The sequence below is a fragment of the Crocodylus porosus genome, unplaced genomic scaffold (genome assembly GCF_001723895.1).
Source record: "Crocodylus porosus isolate Cpor-Errol unplaced genomic scaffold, CroPor_comp1, whole genome shotgun sequence".
Lineage (NCBI taxonomy): Eukaryota > Metazoa > Chordata > Crocodylia > Crocodylidae > Crocodylus > Crocodylus porosus.
Window position 1 is genome coordinate 66,058,536 of NW_017728918.1, and position 23,553 is coordinate 66,082,088.

At 40.4% G+C, this 23,553-nt stretch overlaps 1 protein-coding gene and 1 long non-coding RNA gene across 3 annotated transcripts in view; both read right to left on the reverse strand.

The window, feature by feature from the left end:
• ME1 (malic enzyme 1) overlaps nt 1-23,553 on the reverse strand; it is a 224,079-nt gene that overhangs the window by 187,169 nt on the left and 13,357 nt on the right. The window lies entirely within an intron of this gene.
• Nucleotides 14,549-15,939, reverse strand: LOC109311826. Its single transcript, XR_002101625.1, has 2 exons — nt 15,279-15,939; nt 14,549-14,927 (listed from the first exon to the last, which is right to left on the reverse strand). It is a non-coding gene; the product is annotated as an uncharacterized LOC109311826 (long non-coding RNA).

Here is a 23,553-nt window from a genome sequence, read left to right on the forward strand (position 1 = left end):
TGAGTTAGGCAAGGGTACGGGGTTGCTTGAAAGCCAGGAGAGGAAGGGCTGGGAATATTTCTCTCAAGGCCTGATTTTTGTTGAGTATAGCATATAGTTGTTTATAATGAGTCTTCTGATTGGTTCCAGTGTGAGATGGCAGGTGACCACCAGAGGTGTGCAGTCAGAGATTTCCTTTTGTATTGTAACATGTTACGGCAGGGTATTTGGTTGGCACTTTCAAAGATGAGGTCTATTTCTCTACTGGAGTGTCCTTGTTGTCCAAAGGAAGATTTTAGGCTGGCCAGGTAGGCATCACGAACGTTCTCCTCAGAACAGATGTGGTGTTATCTGAGATCCTGACTGTAGATTACAGCTTTTTGGTGTGCTTGGGGTGTTTGCTGGTCTTTTGGATATATGATGGTCCATGGGGTTTTTGTATATGGTTCTTTGTCAGGTGCCATCCTGCATGTGGATCATGGTATCTAGAAAACTGATGTTAACATAGGATTATTCCAGAGCAAATTTGATCAAGGAGTGATAGTTGTTAAACCTGTGGAAGTCAATAAGTGAGTCTAGGTGTCTAGTCCAGATGACAAAAATATCCTCCACATAACACAGGTATGATGCAGTTTTCTAGGAATTTCTCCTCCAGGTCGCTCATGAAGAGGCTGGCATATTATGGGACCATCTTTGTGCCCATAGCTGTGCCCATGATATGGGCAAAGTGTTGGCTATCCAAAGTGAAGTTGTGAGGATGAAGTGGATGATTTTTGCAACACATTTTTGCAAATCTGAGTGTACTACAGGTCTTATAGGTAGTTCAGGCAGCTTCAAGGTGGAATGCTGGTATACAAGCTGGAGACATTCGTGGTTGCAGATATGGGATAAGTAAAAATAGTTTTCCTGAAGCTGGTGTAGAAGAAGCTCCCACTAAAATCAAGCTTCTTTTCTTTTGCTCATTGTTTGTCTGCTATCCATGAGAATTTCTTCCCCCTCCAATTTCACAGCTCTACCTTGTCGTCTTAACAATTGCTGTGCTTGCTTTCCTCCTATGACCTGAAGAATGTTTGTTTGAGAGCTTGTTTAACTTTATCCATATAAAATCCTTCCATCTCACACAATTCCTGGACCATCACAGCTACCACCTCTTTCTAATACTAGGTCTGGACTAAATTGAAGAGAAGAAATGGCTGACGGGTCATGCAACTGTCTAGTGAAGCAATGAAGACTGAGATACCTCAAAATTTAATGGAGAAACTATAGATACAGGGGAAGCTAAAAAGTTTGCTTCATCTTATATGGAATTCTAGAGATTAACATTATGCCAGTGATCACCTACATGCTCACTGTATCATATGTAAACTTTCAAAAAGCAACAGGAATTAACTCTCATCCGTTCTCATGAAACCATAACCATTGCTGTTCTCCTGGGGTAACTTGTTACCCCACAATTCAATATTGTTGGTCTCATGGAGTAACTCGTTTCCGCACCCACATGGACAAAATAGAACCAGAGACAAGAGTATAAATGTACCAAAAACTATTTATTAGACATACAGATTGTTTGAAAGAATATTTTGGTTCAAATCATCATAAATACTATTTAACTAAAACTATGAACAAAATTTTAACTGTTTTTAAGAGTTTCAAAATGTGAATGAACAATTTGCTAACTCTACAGTTTCAACTGTTTTCAAACTAACAATTACTTCCAAAAACATTTCCTAACTGTTTTAACTATATACTGCATTGCTCCCAAAGCAGCAGTGATATAATGTAACACAAGCAAATCACTTACAATCTTCGCATTGCTTCTGGGTTTTGTCATCATCCATCTTTGGAAAAAAAGCACATTGTTCACTCATGCTTACAGAAGGTTCTACTGGGGTTCATTAAGGCAATTTGTTATTTAGGGGAGTCATACCAGACTTGACCGATTATGTGTATCCATCATTCTTCATTTTATTTGTCCATTGATCAACTGTTCTCCAAACTCTTGCAAAAAAAACTGCCATCTTCTTAAATGTGATCTTTGCTTCTAGTTTGTGTTGTGGCCTAGCCAAATGATGAAGTTGGCAATGGCAGCCACATCCAGCATATTGAAAAAGAGCGTCATTGGCGACCTGTTGATTTTCCATTTGCAGGTGGTAATACGGACTAAGCGGTCAAGGTTATCCACACCACCCTTTTATTTTTTTTATTAAAGTCATGGATTATGTCCAGCTTTCTTTGCTCTCCATACATTGACAGGTCATGATGCATGCTTGATAACAATAGCACACCTTTGAACTTCTTTGGAAAACAGGAAACTAGAGTGAGTTCCCCATCAAAAGCAAAAATGGATGAAGAACTTTCCCTTCTTCTATTTGCTTGCATTTTGATGGGATATCAGCTTTGTTTTTCCCGAATAGTATCCACATAGGTCAAGTCCTGCTATGGCAGTCTTTCTGCCAGGTCAGTACTTGTGAAGAAACTGTCACCCAGAATATCCCTTCCCATCTTGTACCAGAGATGAACCAGTTTTTCAACAACCTGGATACCAAGATTACCTTGGTGTGGAGCTTCTGGTTGCTTGCCCAGGCAGATATCTCCAGACAGGGGAAATGATGTTGCTGCATCACAGCACCACCAATTTTTCAGCCACATTTGGCAGGCTTGCTGGGCATATGCTGTCTGAAGGGACAGCGACCCCTGAACACAATGAACTGCTCATCAACCATCAGGTGTATTCCTGGAACACACCATTTCCTGAGCTGCTCCACAAATTGTGTCCAAATATCTCTGAAGGCAGCAAGCTTGTCCATAGCTCTCCTTTTCTCATGTGTCCGTTTGCTGTCAAAGCTCAGGTAGTTGGCGATTTGATGGAATTGTTTTAAACTCATGGTGGCACAGCAGCAAGAACACACAGTGCATTGCTCCCACAACTGCTCCAGTGCCTAGTAAACACCGTGGTATAGACCACTCAGCAGTAGAAGACCAAAGTAGGCTTTCAGCTCCATTTCATCCAGATTTTTCCACTCCTTTCTATTTTCAGGATGGCTATCATTCCACTCCCTGAATCTTCTTTCTGCCTCTGTTTGTTTCTCTTATGATAACAGTCAGGATATCTTGTGAGAGAAACACATGGAACATTTCCACCACTGTGTCTTCATTACTTTCTCTTGTTGGCCCAGCATTTTCATGGTCTATGTCCTTGCTGTTCTTTGATAATGTATTAGCTGTGGACTTTTTTCCCCACTCTCTGCCATTCCTTCCTTTAAAGGTGTTATCATCTGCAATGTTTTCTGGGGGTTGCAGTAATGGTTCTGCTCCACGTGCTGCTGTAGCTCTCCTCGGTCTTCCACAGCAACCCTGGGCTGGTCCTCTTCCACTGAAAGTGTTGGCATCACTTATGCTTGTGGCACCAACTCCTCTTCATCTGAGCTGGATGAAGCTTCCATAGACATATGGTCTTCTTTCTCTGAACAATCTTCCATGTCTATAACAAAGTCAGCATACTCACTGCCTTGGGATACGATTTCATCAATGGATGTCGCTGTCATCCCCAGTTACCCGTGCAAGACAGGTTCCAGCACTGAATATGCACTTCCTTCTCATCCTAGACTGCAGGAAGAAAAAGAAAAAAAATCGATTACTGCTGATTGCATATAAATAACAATCAAAGACAAGCTTGTCCACATATGCCATCAGAGAAGCAATTCCACCCCACTTATGGCAGCACAAGGAGCACCCTCTCCTCCTGGGCACAGAAGCCAGAGACCAGCATTCACCCTTTCCAGGCAAGCCAAACGTGGGTGGATGCTGTTTGGAAACCACACATGCAGGGGCTTATTGGGAGCAGGTAAAAGGGGCATGGGGGTGTCAAGCCCTTACCATTGAAGGGGACTCCACAGCATACACTGTATTGCAGCATGATGTTGTTCTATTTCTTCTCTGTTGTCCCTTTGATCCTTGTCCTCATTTCCAACAAAGGCAGGGCAAACTAGCTTGTATGTTATGAAAGGGGCAAGTGAGGCTGAGTTTTGCCATGAGAAAAAAGAGCAGAAACGGATTTGGGTGTGACAAAGGGTTTAGGGTATTGTTGGCAAAGGGCAGGGTGTTTTGATGACCTTGCAGCCTGCAAACAAAGTGGTTAGCAAAAGGGATTACCACATCTTCTGCAAAAGCAGAGTGGAGGATGGCCATCTATTAGTTACCATGGATACCTGAAGTGGGCATGAATGAGGTGTGAATGAATGGTGACCTTTCAGATGCATCCATCCAAAGTGGCCAAACAAGTCTAGGCCTGTTATTTATATAGAAATTGCACCGGAGTAACCCCAATGTTACCCCAATGTGTTAACATGGGCTTGGGTGATTTGCTACCCCAGATGGAAAAATGCATTCACACCTGGGGTAACATGTTACTCTAGGAAGTTTTTCATCCACAGAGAGCAAACCATTCATGCACGCTGGCTGTTCTTTGGGGATATTGTGCACTGCAGTACCAGTAACAATGTCCTAAAAAGACATTTTTTAGAATTAAATAATTTTAAGATACTGCACAAAATGTGTGTCTGGGGTAGGAAATTACCCCATGAGAACATATGAGGGTTAAGATTAACTAGCAACTGCCAAAGTAGTCACTAACATACAATGGGGGTCAGGATCATAGGAGAAGGAAGTGCAATTGCAGCCTATTGCTTACCCCAGTACCGCTGGGTGTTTAAGTGTTAACCATGCACCACAGTTGTGTTTGACACAGAACATCTGATCACTAGGCATTAGTCATATTTAAACTAAGGAAGGTTCAATAACCCAAGACAGCATAGTACTAGTTCTAGAAACAAGAGTTAAAGTGTGTGTTACCACATTATTTAGGGGCCCCACCTGAACCCCTAGAAGCAGAGTCTCAAATTTAATGGGCTGGGGAAATGGATCTCTTTTTAGAGTAGGATTATAAAGACAGTGAGTTTTTTTTCCTTCCTAGTTAGTTGAGATTTTTCCCTATCATATTTCCTATTAGACTTGAACTCCTCTGGTCAAGTCTTGAGGAGCCAACGAAAGCAAGTTTGATAGGAGATCACTGAATTTCTGAAACTGCTCCAAAGCTCTGATTCTGCCCTCATCACCTGGTTCATCAAAAACATCCAAACTCAAATTTGCCTCAACAATTTTATCTGGGACGATAACCAATCATTTTAGAGCAGGGATGTCAAAGATACAGGGCTCCTCATGTGGCCAGGAATTTGGAGGAAAGGCTCCCCACTGACTTCCCAGCTTTGGAGTCCCATTGGGGATGAGTGCCATCAGTGGGGTGTGAGCAATGGCCGTGTTTACCCCTTATGTCACCACTACCACATCTGGGTCCAGCTCATATGGGGTTTGGCTGGCTCCTTACAGTCTGAATTTGGCCCGGCTCCTAACAGTCTGAATTTGACCCAAGTGAATTTGGTATTCCTGCTTTAAAGGGATGCATATCTCCCAAAACAAAGAAAATAAGGGTCATGTTCATCATGGGAAAAAATGGGGTCATGTCTGACCACACCATTCTTAAAAATCTTACAAATTACCTGTTAAAGAAGCAAAGAACTAAGGAGATGGGGCGTGCAGGGAGAGAGGGTGAAAGAATTAAGAATAAACTCCTCCTTCCCCCACCAATAAAAACAACTGAAACTACTTAGATATTCTTAAAACAAAACAAAAAAACCCAAAAAAAACCACACACCCTACTTTTGCCCCCTATTTTCATGGTGCAAAACACCAAAGAGTTGCAACACAGTAAGCTGAAAATGCAACATAGAGAAAGCTATAAGCCAGTAGTTTTCCTCTATAATCTGTGACCTTAACATAATGTTGAATGAAACACACCATACTATATTCCTTCCATTCTGTTACATCACCAAACCACACTCACCACAGGTGCCCTCTACTTCTGGCATAAGGGGGGTGGAATTGTTTCTCTGATGGCAACTGGGGATGACAGCGACATCCACTGATGAAATCTTATCCCAAGGCAGTGAGTATGCTGACTTTGTTCCAGACATGGAAGACTGCTCAGAGAAAGAAGACCATATGTCTATGGAAGCTCTGATGAAGAGGAGTTGGTGCCACAAGTATAAGTGATGTCAACACTTTCAGTCAATCCCCAGTTGCATGTGATTGAACAATTACCAGAATTTACAGCATAGTAAGAGCAACACTCAATATCAGCAAGATGGTCTAATAAAGTTCAAGTTAGTGGGACACATGTGTCACATGAGAAGAGGAAGACTTCCAATATGCAAGGTAGGGTTATTAATTGGCCTAATTTCAATATTGTTGTGTCTCAGGGAATAGGGAGGCCCGAGGAGAGGGAGAGAGACGGGGGGACGTCCGGTCGGTGGAGCAGTCAGAACACACACAACATTTATCGATTAAGTTCGCCGTCTTATATGGGTGCGGTTCGTGTTGCCCCAAAACAATTACAATAGTAACATCAAAGATCACAGATCACCATAACAAATATAATAATAATGAAAAAAGTTTGAAATATTGCGAGAATTACCAAAATGTGACACAGAGATACGAAGTGAGCAAATGCTATTGGAAAAATGGCGCTGATGGAAAAATGGCGCCGATAGACTTGCTCGATGCAGGTTTGCCACAAACCTTCAATTTGTAAAAAACCCAATACCTACAAAGCGCAATAAAGCGAAGCGCAATAAAACGAGGTATGCCTGTAATTACTGGACTACTGACTAAACTCATCTCCCCATCACCCAACATTACCCAATATTCTCTTGTTGACAGGAGAGACCTTACTGATGCTAATTTAATCAAATGCAATACATTTCCATAAAAAGTTTAGGTTTCAACACACTTGGCATTTTCCAATAAAACATGTTTTGTGTAAAAATTTTTGATTAGCTCCCATCAGTAGTTCTCAGACCCAATGGAAAAAAACAACAACTTTGTTTTGTACTTAGCCAGTTGAACTTGGGTTTAAGTTACTACTACCAATTTCATATGAAAATCATACTTTACATTTTTCACACATAACAGTGTTCCTGATTCCACTAAAATTTTAATTCCACAATTATAACAAATGTGGTAGCTATTGGTCCAAACATGATACTAATTATCACATAACTGCATTAATATAAAACTTGGCAGAAGCAGATAGACACTATACACTATGTTCAGTTAAATCCACGCACTGCTTATCCTCAGTGGCAAGCAGAAATTAAGTTAGGGCAATCCACAACTTTGACAGAAATTGTAAATGCAGGCTGTGTACAATGCAGTTTTTCTATATGGATAAATTTTGCTCTTTAGGGTGATACTGAAGCCAAAAGTTGATCCAAAATTCAGACACTGTAAAAACAGCTAAAACCAATACTAGAACAACTGCATGGTCGGGACAGATTTAGACGCCACTGTAAACAGGGAATTTCAATATCCTCCATGTTGTGGTATTGTTGGAGTGATGCTGCATGAGGAAATGAAAGAGGTAAGGATTTTTGTGGGTGACATTTTGAAATTAGACCAACTGCAATAAAATATCACCCACAAAAATCCCTATCTCTTGCATATTAGCTGGACCATCACAGCTACCTCACTCCAACACTACCAAAATTAATAGAATCATAGATTCATAGAAGTGCAGGACTTCACACTTGTCCTTACTGAGTTTTATGAGATTTCTTTTGGTCCAATCCTCCAAATTTGTCTAGGTTTCACTGAATCTTATGTTTATAAAATGTTTCCACAAACTATTTTAACCTCCAAAGGGAGTTTTCAATGACTTCCTGAACACTGTACAATTTAACTTTGCATTGTGTGAGGAGATGAGAATCTTAGACTTCAAACTCGCCAAGCTACACTCAGGCAGAACTGAATTTGATAGATGGACTGCCCAAAAGGAATAAAGCACAAAGAACATAATATCAGAAATAGTGAAAATTAAAAATTTGAATTTTAAAATTCTTTCAGCAAATAAGTATGTTATTTACTTTGATGCACTTTAATAGAAGTCCTTGAGGTTTACTAAAGTCATTCACACATTTCCTTTACTTTCATCACATGGATAAGTCTTTACAGGATCAATTACCATTTTACAACCCTGTTATCCAAAGGATCTTTAGCACAGATCCCATGAATACAATCCCACATAACATCAAATAAAACTTGAAAGGAGTATTAACTGTAACCCTATTTTAATACTAAAAAAAACTGTTTTAAAGGTGAAAGCATCTCTTTTATATTAACAGTATTCACATTAAGATTCAATCCTTGCATACCCAAACTCCCACTGTTTTCTTTGGGAGTTCACTCTCCATGGGCATAATGCTACAATTACTAAGGCAATTTCAACTCTTATTCAAAAATCTTTCAGAAATGAAAAATGCAACCCTACCAAAGTAGTAAACCAACCTGACAAATCAAGCAGAACAACTTGATTCTCGGTGCAATTTCCTGTTAAATTATATTTGTCATATTGAATGTAATAGTTTGAATTTCTGTAATAAATACCCATTAGCCAGTTTAGAAAAAAGGCAAGGTTCATCTTCTTATCTAGGCCATTGCTTTTTTTTGCCTATGTGCTGAATGGCTTGGCTCTTGAATTTTATCTCTAGAGGGTCTGTTGGGCAAAAGATCCGAGCCCAAATTTGGGAGTAGTGACAGGTTTGGGTAGGAGGGGCCCAAGACAGCAACACATCCAATAAAAACTGTTACCTACAGTCCCAATTTGGAGGTAACCTCACTTGAAGAGCAACGAAGGAAGCAAGTGTAGGCCGGATCAGACTGATCACCTGAACCACTCTCTCCGTGAACAAGAACTCCCATTCATGCTGAAGCCTAGGAGTGCCCGAGTGGGACCGAAGGAAGGGGACTTGTTCCTGTTACTGCTGAAACCAACCCTAAAGCCATAACTAAAGAATGAAAGTATATCTGGGGAGTTGGTTTCTCAGAATTCTAGGATTGTAAGTATACCATGAGAAATAATAGTATTGATTCCAATTTAACCTTTACTTGTAGTTGTTTTTGTAACACTAATTCTTATAGCATTGTTTGGGAAGGAAGTGCATTTGGAGCATTGTTCTTAATACATGTAGTTATTGTGTTTTTAATGTTTGTGGTTTTTCTTAAAGCTAAGCAGTGTTATATGCATAGCAAGGAATTTTAAAATAAAATTGTGTTGTATGAATTAAGTGTGCAAACATTGTGAAATTGTGCAATCAAGCAAATACTCCCCCAGTCAGGCACATCACACGAATCAGTAAATTGTGTGGGATCTTTCTCTATTCCATAACCCACTAGGGACGTATTATATTATGCATGATTATATTATCGAGACAACATGTTTAAGAGAATAACCACCAACTTTTAAGATGGAAAAGGAACCTCATTTCTAGTCTTATCATGCACAGAGCAACTGATAAAATATATATTATTCAGTTTGTCCCTCACTGAAACATATTTTAATAATAAAATAAATATTAGAAATTGTATTTCCTTGCCTTTTTGTTGGCTACAGTAGCAGTATGTTTTAATAAAATGGGATTGAAACTAACTGAGACAGAGAGAGTCATAGACTTGTTGACCTAACAGATCACTATAAACAGCTTCCACATAAATTTCAGTTAAAAAAAAAAAAAAAGAAAATACTGGATGAAATCCTAAAGTAATATTTAAAAGCATTAAGCATCTGGAATTTGTCTGGCCCACTGTCAATAAAAATTAGCCTCATCCATTAGAGAAAAATATTCCTGTACTTCTTTCTCTTTTTCAAATAAATGACCTCAAGATTTTATGTAATTTTTTTTTGTTTCATAAACTAAGAATCAACATTTGGCAAAGATACAACAATTAATTATGTGAAAAATACAAATAATTGATTGTATACCGTTCTTTGTACCACTCCGTTTGTATTAACATGCAACAAAACAGCACAAGATAAGGAGTCAGTTAAATAGGGAAAAATGGTTTTGCTAACTTAAGACATACCCTCTATATAACTGCCCTGGAGCAATTATTTATCATTCTGCAAAACTGGGAGGTATTTTTTAAAAGAATACCTGACTTAAAAGACAAAATTTAATTTAATTTTTAAAGGCCTAAATTTAGCCTAATATCCACTGAAAGTCAAAAGAACTTAAGGGCCCAACAACAGGATTCTGGCACTTATTAACACTATAATAAAAAAGGTAACACATCATAGTAAAAAGATAATTTATCATCTATTATGCAGACTGCGGCAGCACTCAGAGCCAGAAAAATGGATTTTGTACTACACCCTGTGCATGTAATTTGGTATTTTCACATTTGTTCTCAAGGGACAAACTAGATATAAAAATACAGAAACAACTTATACAAAGGCTTATTACAACACTGCTCTCCAAAATTAACATTTTAGAGAGGATCCACAGACAGGCAACAAAATAAAGGGCTTGGATGGCAAGCTGAAGGAGCTTGGTATGCTCAGCTTAAAGTCTTCAAATATTGAAGGGCTGTGTAATAGGGAATAAAATCCCTGTTACAGAGAAAGGAAGGAAAAGGCCAGGAAGTTGGCCTTTTTGTCCAGCAGAGGCCTGGGGCCAGAAAAGACTAGTGAGAGATAGGGAAAATAAAGCAGGGAACTCCCCCTAGATCAAATCCTGCAGAGACAGCAAGAGACTCCTGCTGGATGGAGCAGAGTAGGTCATGTGACCAGAAAGGGGACGAGGCTAGGGCAGGGCCACGGGCAGGCCCAGGCTGGGCTGCCTTGCATGGTCACCGCCGCCTCTGGGCTGCCATGGGAAATGAAGGCCATGACAGCCTGAGTAAGTATTCCTGGAAAGGGAAAGGGAACAAGTTTCAATTAAGATGTTTTTTTCTTGTTTGTTTAAGCAGCAGGCCTCAGGGGTAAAACCCTGCATGTGTACTGCATCTGTTTACCCAGAAGTAGGGAGGAACTATAAGTTGAGATATTTGTTCAATGGACACCTGGTGGACAAGGAGCGGCTATAAGGGAAGAGGAAGCTGCAAAACAGGGTGTCTCAGTGTCTTGTGCAATATCCTCCCTTTGGAGGAGGTCAGAGGCACAAGCACAGAAGCCCTACGGCAGTAACCTGGGCTGTGCATCACAGCTTAAGGGCCTGCCACCATGGCCTAAAGGGCACACACTGCATTGCCAAGCCCAACACTCATGGTTCTAGACCCAGGAAGGGAAGAAGTCCTAGAACAAAGACAGAGAGCCTGGAGGTACCAAGACCCCATGCCCAGAGTAACTGGAGCTAAGAACAGGCCAGGCTCCAGTGGAGAGCCAGAGAAGCTGCATTTGAGATAAGAAATCCAGGGAGCCAGCAAACATCATCACTTCTGCTGTGTGATGAGACTTGGTTATCAGATTCCTCCCCACACTCTGCTTTAGGCAGAGGCAGGACACCCCCCAAATCAAATTTTCCTAGGACGGCATGACAGGTGAGTTGCAACCGGGGAGATTTCAAAGTAGACCAGGGGACAACAGGACTGCCTATATTGAGATGGACAGCCCCTCTACTCAAGTCCTGTCACAGACTGCCATAAAGAAGAGGGAAAAATTCCTTTGCTTTCTTGCTGCAGATTAGGGGGTATGGACCAATGACTTGAAGTTGCAGTCAAGTAGATTTAGATTGAATATCAGGAAAAACCTTCACTGGTAGAACAGTGAAGCAGTGGAATAGACTGCTTAAGAGAGTTGTAGAGTCTCCATAACAGGAGCTGTTCAGGAGGCTGGTCAGGCCTGGGTCCAGGATGGATTTAAGAGCAGCTATGCCTATTCTTTACTGTTAGAAGCCTGTGATTTTCCAGACTTTGCTGGCTGCTACATGGAGCTGAGGGAACATTTTTCCCCTCCTACTGCTACATGTGTGAGGTATGGAGGAGGTGGTTTTTAATTCAGGGGTGGGAGGGGAGTGGGTTAAGCCTTCCACAGAGACATTGGGTGTTGGCTGTAGCCAAACCTGTGAATTGTGACTGGGGTTGGCCAGTGCTCTTGCTGGAACTTAAACCTGGAGGTTTCCCAGCTACAAGGGTCTTACCAATCACAGTATTTGGAGTCAGGAAGGAATTCCCATAGTCAGACTGTTATAGACTGTGGGGGTTATTGCCTTTCTTTATAGTGGGAGGTGGCCCTCTTCCTTGGATCTCTTGGGCATTTTTTTTAATTTTTACCAACTTTGCAACAGCAGAATGTTAGCTGCAGGAGGGTGTTGGCTACCTTTGTCCCCCTGCTTCACTTGTGGCAGGTTAGGATGTTATGTCTTGTGGTTTTGTCAGACGGTGTAGTTTTGCTAATAGGTTAGACAATGGATTTGTATAGGATCATTTGGACAAGGATGACCCTACCTCAGACAGGGGGTTGGACTAACTTTAAATTTTCTAGGATTACCTGGACTGAACACCTGGACTCACTTATTGACTTCTACCACAGGTTCAACTACCACCATCCTTCAATCAAAATCTCCATGGAATATTCTTATAGTAACATTAACTGGATACCACAATCTACATCTGGGATGACATCCTATAAACCACTACGCACACACAACACACAAAATCTACAGACTACCACACTTGCATCCACATTAAAAAAATTAATCAGTATAATCCCAAACACACCAAAAAGTTGCAATCTACATTGAGGCCCTCACACTACCGCAACTGCCCTAAGAATATTTGTGGCAACTACCTCACCAAACTGAAAACCAGCAAGGATACTTTAGCACAGAAATGGACAATATCTTTGAAAGAACTACGCAAACACCCTGCAACAATGTACTACAATACAAGGAAAACCTCAGTGATTGATTGCACGCCGTTGGTTCACCTACCATTCTATACTTGAACCATTAAGAAGAGTCATGACAAATTTCCAGTTTACACTGGGAAATGCCAAATCTTAAAATAAATATTCCCAATCCCACTCCCTCCACCTCCAGTCCTGGCTTTCAGGCAGCCCCCAAACCTTACCTATCCAATCATCAGAAAGGAACTCCCTGCTGACCAACAGCTACCTATGACAAGCAACCATGCCTTAACAACAGGTGCAAAACCTGTAAACTCCTCTCTATTGTCACAACAATCAACACCCACATATTTTACACAAGTCTATCACCAAATATGGTGTATACCTCATGCAGTACACCACATGCTCTCATGAAAACTATGTGGGCGAAACCAGATAAAAACCACAACCAGAATGAACAACAACAGAATAAATAAATAAAATAAAATAAAAAGGACACAAGACATGGAATGCTTTTCACAAAACCACCACTCACTTTCTGACCTCACAGTTCTGCTCAAGACAAATTTACAAAACATCTTCAAAAGACAGGCCTGTACAATTACCTTACCGAACATTAAGCACCAGGGACTTAACACAGACATTGACTTTGCCACACATTTACCAGATTCCCACTAATCTCTCTGCACTTCACAGGTGATAACAATCCTCTTGAATGGTCTTGTTTTTCTATTTATCAGATTACCCTTTTTACTACATTTCTCTGGTCTATTATCACCTGACGATATTTCTTATATCCTGCTTTTACTAGCATATGGAGTTTTGCACAGGCAACCCATACAAATTATTTAGCATTTTTCTCAAAGACCTAAGGAGGGGTACTTGTTACCCAAAAGCTCATCTATATCCCTAACTACAGAGTTTGTCCAATAAAATCCTTTTGTATCACAAAGATTAAGCCTTTTTTTTCAAATGACTGCTTTGCTACATGATAAAGATGTGGTTTATTTAGAAAACAAAACAGTAAGATATTATAATTGCTACTAAAATTCTACTTTTCCTGAAAATGATCATTTTTGTAACAAGATTACAGATGATTTGATGCCTCTGAAGAGTTGAAGTTAATAATCAAGTTAAGGAGGAATCTGGCCAAAATGGACAAGAAAGTTCTGGGATCTGGGTTGTAGCCAGAAAAGCAATATCAACCCCTGTGTGTTAAAATAGTTCATGGAGGGACATAAGCAGCCAAAGACATTTTTTGGCTTTGATTCAACAGAAGCACTTAATGAATTCCCAGACCCTTGATAACAGGCCTAGTTCGAGATATATAATAGTAGGCAAAAAAAAGGGACTTAAAAATCAAGCCAGGCATACATTTTATTTTCAGATACAGACGGAAATTCTAATTATGCTTTAATGTATGTGAGCTCAATATTATTCTGCTTTTTTAAATGGCGCCAGTCAGTACAACAGCACATGATACCAACAGTAAGAAATTTCAGAGGTAAATTTAATGAGCTAGAATGTGAAACTGTTTAATAATGAGGATATTCTTTTTGATATTCTATTCTGAATCACTTTCCTTTCCAACGATGGAAGCATACAAAGAGTCATCCAACATTTAAATAGTTTCTAAAGTCTTAACCATAGCAATATTTGGCAGGTTTTCACCATTCTCCACATGCTGAACTTACACATAAACCTGAAACACCTGGGTGTCCCATATACTGCATATGAGGTTATTTTTGGATTCTTAACAGGAATTTCCATCAAACTCTCCCATATTTATACATGCTAGATGAATAAAGTAACTGAAAGAACTGTGCTGGAATTTAGAATCCATTTATTGCAAAAGATAACATGACATTTAGAGAAAAGATAACTGACAACTGCTTGTTGACAAGCTATCAAATATACATGCATGTTTTTATGCAAATAAGCAATTTTCTTTTAAAATTCTAAGAAACTTTTCATCAAAACACATATTCATAGCAAAGATTCTGAAGTACTGAATCTTAGAAGACATGCCAACTGCTGCAACTAAATTCATGTGCTCTGTTACAATTTATAGTAACTTGTTCTGAAAATGTATCTATAGCTTACTTAAGGTACCTGAACATTTGTCTAGATCACTATCTGTACATCAGGACAGTATGTTTCAAAATCTGTTTCGTATTTCAATACTAGTTAGCAGTTGGTACAAAATTTAATGAGCCTTTAGAGCAATTTTATGAAGATTAAAGTTTTGAATTGAAGATTCTAACAACAGTGGTTGTCAAAATAAACACCAAATCAAAATGAAAATTTATTTTCCAGTTGGTTCACCAGAAATTAACTTTGTTTTTATCAATAGCTAATCCACCAGGAACCTCCATCATGTATTACTCAGACTGCTTTAGAAGCTGTCATTGTTCATTAGGTTTTTAATTAGCATCTGGCTAAGTACTGGAAAACATTGTTAGAATAGACAGGTCAGTATGTGAGCTCTGTTAATCAACACTAGACTGTAAGGGCTTATCTACTTTCTGGCAGCAGCAAGTCTTGGCATCCAGGGGCCGGAGCACACAGGCACACTCCAAATCTAAATTTGCTATGTTCATGTCTAATGATCAAATCATTTCAATATGTAGGGCAAAACTATGGTGCATATCACACTTTCCTGGTTTATTAGTGTCACATTTCTGATTTTTTCCCCATAATTTTCTCTATAACAAATTCTATGTGGTCTTGAATCCATTGCTGTTATTTCACTTCTCCCAGTAAATGTGTAACATATTTACCTAATTTGTTGAATTTTGTAACAAATAGAGGTTGCAACTAAAATTACTACTTTGACGTTTCTTTCACCTTCTCCACCCCAAATTCATCAGTTCATAAGTCATTGCAATTTGTATCACAGTAGCATATACAAACTCCAACCTAGATTAAAATCCAATGTGGCAGGCCCTATAAAACACAGTTAAATACAATTCCTGCTTCAAATGGTTTTCGGTTTACATTGGTAAGGCAGAAGGTAAGAGGAGGAAAGGTGCTCTAGAGACATGGCAAAAAAACAGAAGTTCAATCACCTGCCTTTCAGCTCAGGGCACTGCCCATAGTTCATTATACCTTCCTAGAGATAAGGTTACTCAATTTTGCAAAAAAGGATATCATACTAAACATTCACACCATCACAACACTAAACTCCATTAGCCTTTTACCATCATGGTACCTACTCAATACCAACAAAGTAATAACTTTCCTAACATACTCACTTTTAGTTCAATACTATCTGTAATATATATATATATATACACACACACACCTCAAAAGAACTGACACTTGTACTGAAGCTAAAATTCTAAATTAATAATGCTTTCTGTGTGCATATTTCTCAGTTAAAAAAATCTGAAAAACTACAAAAATACTGCATGTCAGGTAGGAATAAAGATAATAAGCAGGAATTGAACACAGTACATTTTACTGGAGCAGGCTGACCTTATTTGGAAATCAATCATTAGATACCAAAAAATTTAAAATTATTTTTTGGAGAGATCTAAAGAATTTTAGGGCATAAATACATTTTAAGACATTCAACACACTAATTAACCATTATTTATATACTTTCATCAGTCAGCTGTGAATCAGGAGAAAATATAACAGGTTTAATACTTCATTAAATGTAAATATCAACCCAACATTAACTTGGGAGTTGGTTTAATGCCTCCGCAAAATTCTCCCCAATAGAGAATGTCTTACATTCAAAAGCTTGTATAACTCTATCCCAACAACAGTTAGTTCAATAAAAGATATCACCCTAAGAAATCCTTGCCTCTCCCTAATGTTAATTCATTTACCTCTATTTCAGAGATACTAGTTGCCTACAAATATCTTTTTTTCCATATCTGTAAACGTAATGCTCTCTTAACAACAACACACAAAACCTTTTGCTAGAATTTTGTCCTGCCCATCTGGAACACCGCTGGTAACCTGTATCTTTTTAGTCAGCAAAATGACTGGTGGACCAGAAAAGCACACAGAGAAACTGACACAGAAAAAATAATGTGAATCAAGGCTACTGATAGGACCAAAGTGTTTTCCTTTTACACTGTGGCATATCATCAGAACATGTAGAACCTTATACAGAAGATCTTGAAGAAAATGGGGGAGAACAGTAACTGCTATAAACACAGTTTTATAAAATAATCTAGAATTATTTATTCCTTGACTTTGATTTTGGGCAACTTAAAGTAAATTTACCTGAAACACTATTTATTTTCAACCTGCATCTTACAAAAAAGCCTTCTGTGCTATTTGCTGGGGAGGAGCAACTGGATTTATACTTAAAATTCTCATAAATTCTCTCAGAAACCATGGACAATCAGCTGTACCTGCCATAGGGGCTGTTACCTACCATTAGGTGGCAGGTAAGCCAATAATACAAACCATCTGACCTCAGACTATCCTGAGATGAAACTGAAAAGGGCTGAAGGTGCATGGCCTATACACTGGCATATAATTACCCCCGTTAAGGATGCACCTGACTTTCTGAAAGGCAACTGTGTTCCGTAACAGGGTGTCCTGTACCCATATAAAAGCCAGGTTTAAACCAGCACCCAGAATTTGACATTTCTTTTTCAGGACAAAAGTAAGGAAGTAGGGACTGGCTACTATTAGTCCAATCCTTTGTGCTTAAAAGTTAATAATATCTTGTTTGACAGGTACTTCGCTAGTTTAACAATCTAATCTCATCACATAAATCTTGTACAACTTCAAATTTGTAGCAAGATAGTTATTTTCTTTTGAGAAACAACCCTATTGCTTCATGGAATAAGATCATTTTCATGGACAGAAAAAGTATGTGATTCTTATGCCTCATGTGGTAGGTTGAAACTAGAGATGTGTTTTTATCATTCTATTACTGACAATCAAGAAACTGAAAAAGTCAGCAGCTGAAATAAGTCTGTATGGCAGGCCACACACAGAGTGCCTTATAAGTTAAAAAGCAGTTTTTATGGGGGTGGGAGGAAGGGTTTTGTTTTGTTTTGTTTTTTCATTCAGTCCCCCTACCTTTGGTTCTGTAGGTGGTCACATCTAGCTCTTCATATTGATGATGGCCAGTGATGTGTTCAATCTACATTTCTTGGGACCATCTGGTGGTGTCAGATACCAAGATCTGCCTCATCAACTTAGAGCAGTGCTAGGGTATTCTACAGGCTCTCAGGACAGTCTTGCTATACATGTGCTATGCCCCTAGAGCTCCAGTGATCAGAACCTGCACTATTATGTTATACCTTGTCCTCCCCAATTGGCAGTACTTGGGCAGCTTTCACACCTTGGCTTTGATGAAACCAAAGCCTGTCACCAGTTCTCAAAGGGGATAATTATGTCAATAATCAAGATCTTTTTACTATCCTCATCTGTTACCACAATTTCTGGACATAACAGGCTATATAACACTGTGGTGGAGCCTTCATACTCTTGCACAGTACTTGCAGACACAGAGTATATGGGGCAGAGTCTGGGTCTTATAACTGCATGGGGCATCTTTTATCTTGGCGACAGTGGCAGATGGTGCTGTTGAGAAGGAGGCACTTGAGGTGGGCCCAGTGAAGCACTTAGTCTGTAAAACATCTGAAGTTACCTGGAGGCAAGAAGTGGTTGCTGGCATCTCACTTCGAGATGACCTCAAAGACTTTGACTGATTGAGTTTTGCCCTCACATCACTGATGAGCTTTGTCTGAATGACCTCCATTTGCAGGAAGGTCCTCATTTGGGAGTGACAGAGATCAGACTGTTAGTTGGTGGGCTCTCTGCTCTCTGGCCGCAAATGCTCATTGCATCACAACCAGCAGCAGCCAGTGAGCTTCCAAAGACACCATGTGGCATCATGGGCACAGATCCAGAGTGACACAAAGTCCAAGTCATTTTGCCCAAACTCTCCCTCCAGCAACCCACTCGCAAATGTGGCAGGTCCTTATTGGATGGCAGCCCTGCAGTCCTCCCCTTGGTGGTCTCAAGGACAGCAATGCTGCCCACCAGTTCATCACGGCAGGCCAGGGGACAGAAGGCATGGGTCACTACTGCAGTATCACAGAGGTCTCTCATGCAAAAGATGTTGGCACCTTCTTGCAGTAGGGAGGGTGCAGGAGTTCACTATATCAGCAGGTTTCAACAGGAGCTACTTAAATTTCACTGTTTACTTTCTTGAGAGGCATCTTGGGGACAGCTAAGCCTGGTCAGGACAAATGAGATGCTGGGGATGAAGAAAGCACTTAAAGCATCAATCATGTCAGGGGGCTAGCAGAGAAAAGTTGACTGTAAGTATCTTGCATGATTTCCAGTATGGTGTTGTCTGGCATCCACCTGGACCTGTGTCCCATGGATGTGTCCAGGTAGAGGTAGGTCTCATTCTCTTTCAGCTGCCTCATGGTCTCACCCTGGATCTTGACAGTGGTAGCAGGACAGATTTTCAATTTCTTCAGACAATATTCAGTGAAGCATATGTTAAATGGAGCCCCACCTACCCAACTGTCTTGGAGCTTATTTCCAGCATTCTCTGGAGTTCATTGGGCTCGCTTGTGAGAATGACCAGGTCATCTCCATAGATCAGGATGTTCAGCTTTCACCCACAGAGAGCATATTCTCCTGGGTTCGCTGCAAATGCTCTGATGAGGGGCTCCATGGCCAAGTTGAAAATAACGGGGCTTAGTAGGCAGCCTTGCTCCACTCCAGTCCACATTGATCTGGCCCACGTTTCACACTCTGATGCTCAGATGGTGGTACAGCCATTGTAGAACTCATGGACTAGCTAAAGGGACTAATCTAGCACAGTGTTTCCCAACCAGTGTGCCGTGGCACAGAAATGTGCCATCAAAAATGAACAGGTGCACCATGGACTTTTGCCATGGCAATGAGCTACAATAGGTATGAGGATGGGGAATGTCTTAACAGGTGTGCCACAGAAAGTTTTTATTAATGTAAGTGTGCCTTGGGCTAGAAAAGGTTGAGAACACTGGTCTAGCATCTCAAGCTCTAGTAGACTGCTGAAGACATGCTGGTGGGGCATTGAGTCAAAAGCATTGGATACGTCAAATCATGCCACTGTTTATGGTTGTCTCACTCTGGGCATCTGCAATACAAAGTTATTTTCAAAGCAGCCCTTGTTGGATATGAAGCCTTCCTGGCCATGAAGCTGATGGCTCCTACTTTCATTGCCCAAGCTGTAATCATACAGTTTGTCCATGATGAAGCAATGAGCTTTCAGTTACTAAGGTCATCAGGCTCACTTGTCTTACATGTGAGTATGGGCATGATGTGCAGAACTCCTTGAACTGGTTGAAGAGGAATTTCAGCACAACACAACCTAGGTCCAAGTTTTCATCAGCCTGTACCTGATGCGGTTGTTGCCTGGCACTATCCCCCTTGTCCTATTCAGTTTAGTTTCCTGGTATAAAGTTAGGCTTGAGCCTCACTACAATGCGCTCCTCTACTACAAGCTGGTTTTGGCAGATTTTCTGGTGAGGGATGGGAGGTTATGTGTTTCAGCTTTGGGAAGCATGTAATTGAAGAAAGCATGGAGAAATGCCAGGGACTTCTTGCAGTCAGGAGTGACATTGGTGCTTCCAAAAGTTCTTGCGGAAGATATAGTTTTGGTGAAGGATGCAAACACGGCAGACTAGTCTGTCAGGGAAAAGAGAAGGCAGGTAGACCAGCTGGAGGCCTGGCTCCTTGTTTGCAGTTGGTGTCTCAGCAGAGGTCTGCTAGGTGGTGGAACATGTTGGTATGCCCAAGGGTCTTCTGTATGTCAGGCCTTTATCACCTGCCTTCACCATCACCCTGCAGTTTTGTGGCTATTGACACTAGAGAATTTGTCCTCACTGATGACGCAATAGCCAGGAGGTCTCTTTCTCCACTACCAATGTGGATGTTGTTGAGGGATCCTTCCCTGCGGGTGTCAGGGATTTCTTCACTACTGCTTCCAGGAAACCCCTCTGTTTTGCCACTACTGAAGGGGCCTCCTGCTTTAGTGCCACTGCCCATTTATCCCCTAAACATGACCAAGTGCTAATTCACTTGATCTGAGACTACTATGTTTAAAGCCAAAGAGATTCAGCTGTTGTATTATTTAATATGATAAATTTAAAAAACCAGAACCTCTATGACAGCTGTTTTATTGAGAGATGGATAAAAGAAAAGCAGCAAATGGTGAAACTAAGTGATCATTTTTCAGTAATCACTCTGGATATACCCTGTTTATATGCTCGCCTCTAAAGTATCCATTGTTGTCACTGTCAGTGACACAATACTAGGCTTGATGGACTATTGGTCTGACTCAGCATGGCACTTCTTAGGTTCTTACATTTTCTACTGCAAGAAACTTTCTTTCACTGTCCTGCTTTCTGTCTTATAGTTGTATCAGCTCCAATTAAGCATAACACACTAAATGAAAAGCCCTACTATCCAGGTTTCAATAAACTCAACTGTAAACCCACACACAAGTAATATAGGTATGTAAAATAATAGAAATTTAGCATGATTTTATATTTGTAATTCGATTTTTTTTATTACTGTCATTTCTGGGTCTAGAAAATTCATTTTCTGGGTCTAAAAACTTCATTTTGCCTTATTCTTTTAAAAAGCCTTTTTCTCTGATGTCTGGCATAATGTTTTATGTATTTTTTTAACTAAACTAAAGGAGGAAAACAAGAATTCAACTGCATATACTATATTACCAATTCAAAGATCCATAAAGCTTTATGATCCTATTGAATTACTATTGCTAGACATGATTGAGATCGGAAAAGTTTCTATTTTATAACATGTTACTCAAGAAAAATATAACTTACTGCTTATAGAACAGATTTAAGTGAGGATAAGGAGTTGTGTTAAACTAGAGTTAGGCTAGGCCTGAACACGCAAATATTAAAAGGCAAGAACATTCATTACACAGTGTTGTGCGAAACAAAAGTAAAATAAAAGTTTTAAGACACCAAGAGTTCAAAACTGTTACTGAGGATCCCTCTGCACATTACAGGTATTGCACAATTAATTGGTATTGCAAAATTACCTTGAGACCAGCTACATGTGCAAAGTACCTATCACGCCATCAAAAACTCCAACTGGCTATAAGGTTAGACCTCGATAATGTGCACTAACTTTCTAAGCAGTTGCTATCAAGCTTTAATTTGAACACATAACAGGGAGCCTTGTAAGCTGAGGGTACTCCCAGCCACAGGGGTACACCATGCCCAGCGTGAAACCCCCAAGCCCTAAGGACTGCAATAGCCACAATCCCCAGGGTATGGGGGCTTTCTGCACCCCTGAGCCCTAGGGACAGTGGCAACTGCAATCCCCAGGGCTTCCCACAACTCAGGGTTTGGGGTTTGCACCTATGGCAATCCTCCAGCCCCCAGGGCTTCCCTGCACCCCAGAGCAAAGTAGCTTAAGTATCTGAAATGAAATAGTAGAAAATAAAGTGTTATTTTGTAACCTGATTTTTCAACTTTAAATGCATCCCAGCACACGACTGGTCTCCATTCTAATCAGTGCTAGAAATGCCAAATTAAGTGTATTTTGTTTAGATGATGTCATGCTTTTTATGATTTATTATTCTTTGATTTCACCAGAAGCAAACAGAAATCCTAACTTAGCACTAAAAGATATTAAACAAAGATTTTCTGAAAGTTCTTTAAATGAGCACTATTACTATACTTTCAGGGTCTGAAAAAATAAAATTTTACTCCTAGCCAAACCCAGTAAGATAACAGCAGTGTAAATAATTACAAAAAGGTAAAACAATTAAATTGACACTCCAGTATTTCCAACAAAATAAATTCTGCTAATGAATATAAATATGTATCTATTAGTGTAAGCTAATTACAAAGTTAAAATAGTCTTAATGCTAGTTAGGCCAGCATTTCTCTATCTGTTGTACGTGACCCAAAAGTTGGTTCCAAGAGTTTATGGAAGGGTTGTGAACAAACTTTAAAAATGGATTCTCCTTTAAAGGAGAAAAATGTGGGAAACTGTGGGAAACTCCCGCCGGCTGGCAGAGTTCCATGGCCTGGCCATGCCCCAGCCACTCCCTTCAGGCCACAGCTCTGCCCCGGAGGGGAGGTGGGCAGTGCAGGCAGCCTGAGCGGAGCAGCGGCAGTGGCTAGGCCACAGAGACGGCATAGAGGGGGTGGGGGACTGTTTTCTACTTAAATGATTTACCGGCTCGGGACTAGCCAAAATTTACAAATGGGTCCTAGTATAAATAAGGTTGAGGACCACTGATTTAGGCCATGTTTGTCAGTGATATAATGCCCAAACTTTACAATAAAGTAATCTCAGAAACATTCTACTCTTACATAAGACCATCTTGTTCCATCTTCTCTCATACTTCTCTCAATCCTATGTATGTAACACGAATGGTAGAGTAGTATCACACTGAGGAAAGGGGCTTCTGGCTGTCAAATCTAGAGTAGAACTGAGTTGCAAATTCCTACTTGTTAGACATGTAGCTAGAAGCAGCAGCAAACCTCTTTCCCGTTAAACAGTTGCATAGTTTTACCTCTTTTCCTCAAACTGGCAGAGGATTGTCCAATATGCAATTTACAGGAAATCTCTTCTAGCCCTCCACTGCCTCTCCCTGATGCAGCCTCAGGGCCCCACCCTCCCTCATTCCTCTCCCCTTCCCCGCTTCAGTGCCCCCTACAGCCTCAGCTCTTGCTCACTTCCCACCCCCCATTCCCTCTACCCAACCCTCCTGGATTACCTTTGCTCTGGCACCAGAAGGGTTCATCCCTACTGCACTCTGGAGCACACATGGTCCTGGCCCAGGCAGGAGGGAAGCAGAGGCTCCAGGTGTGTGTGTG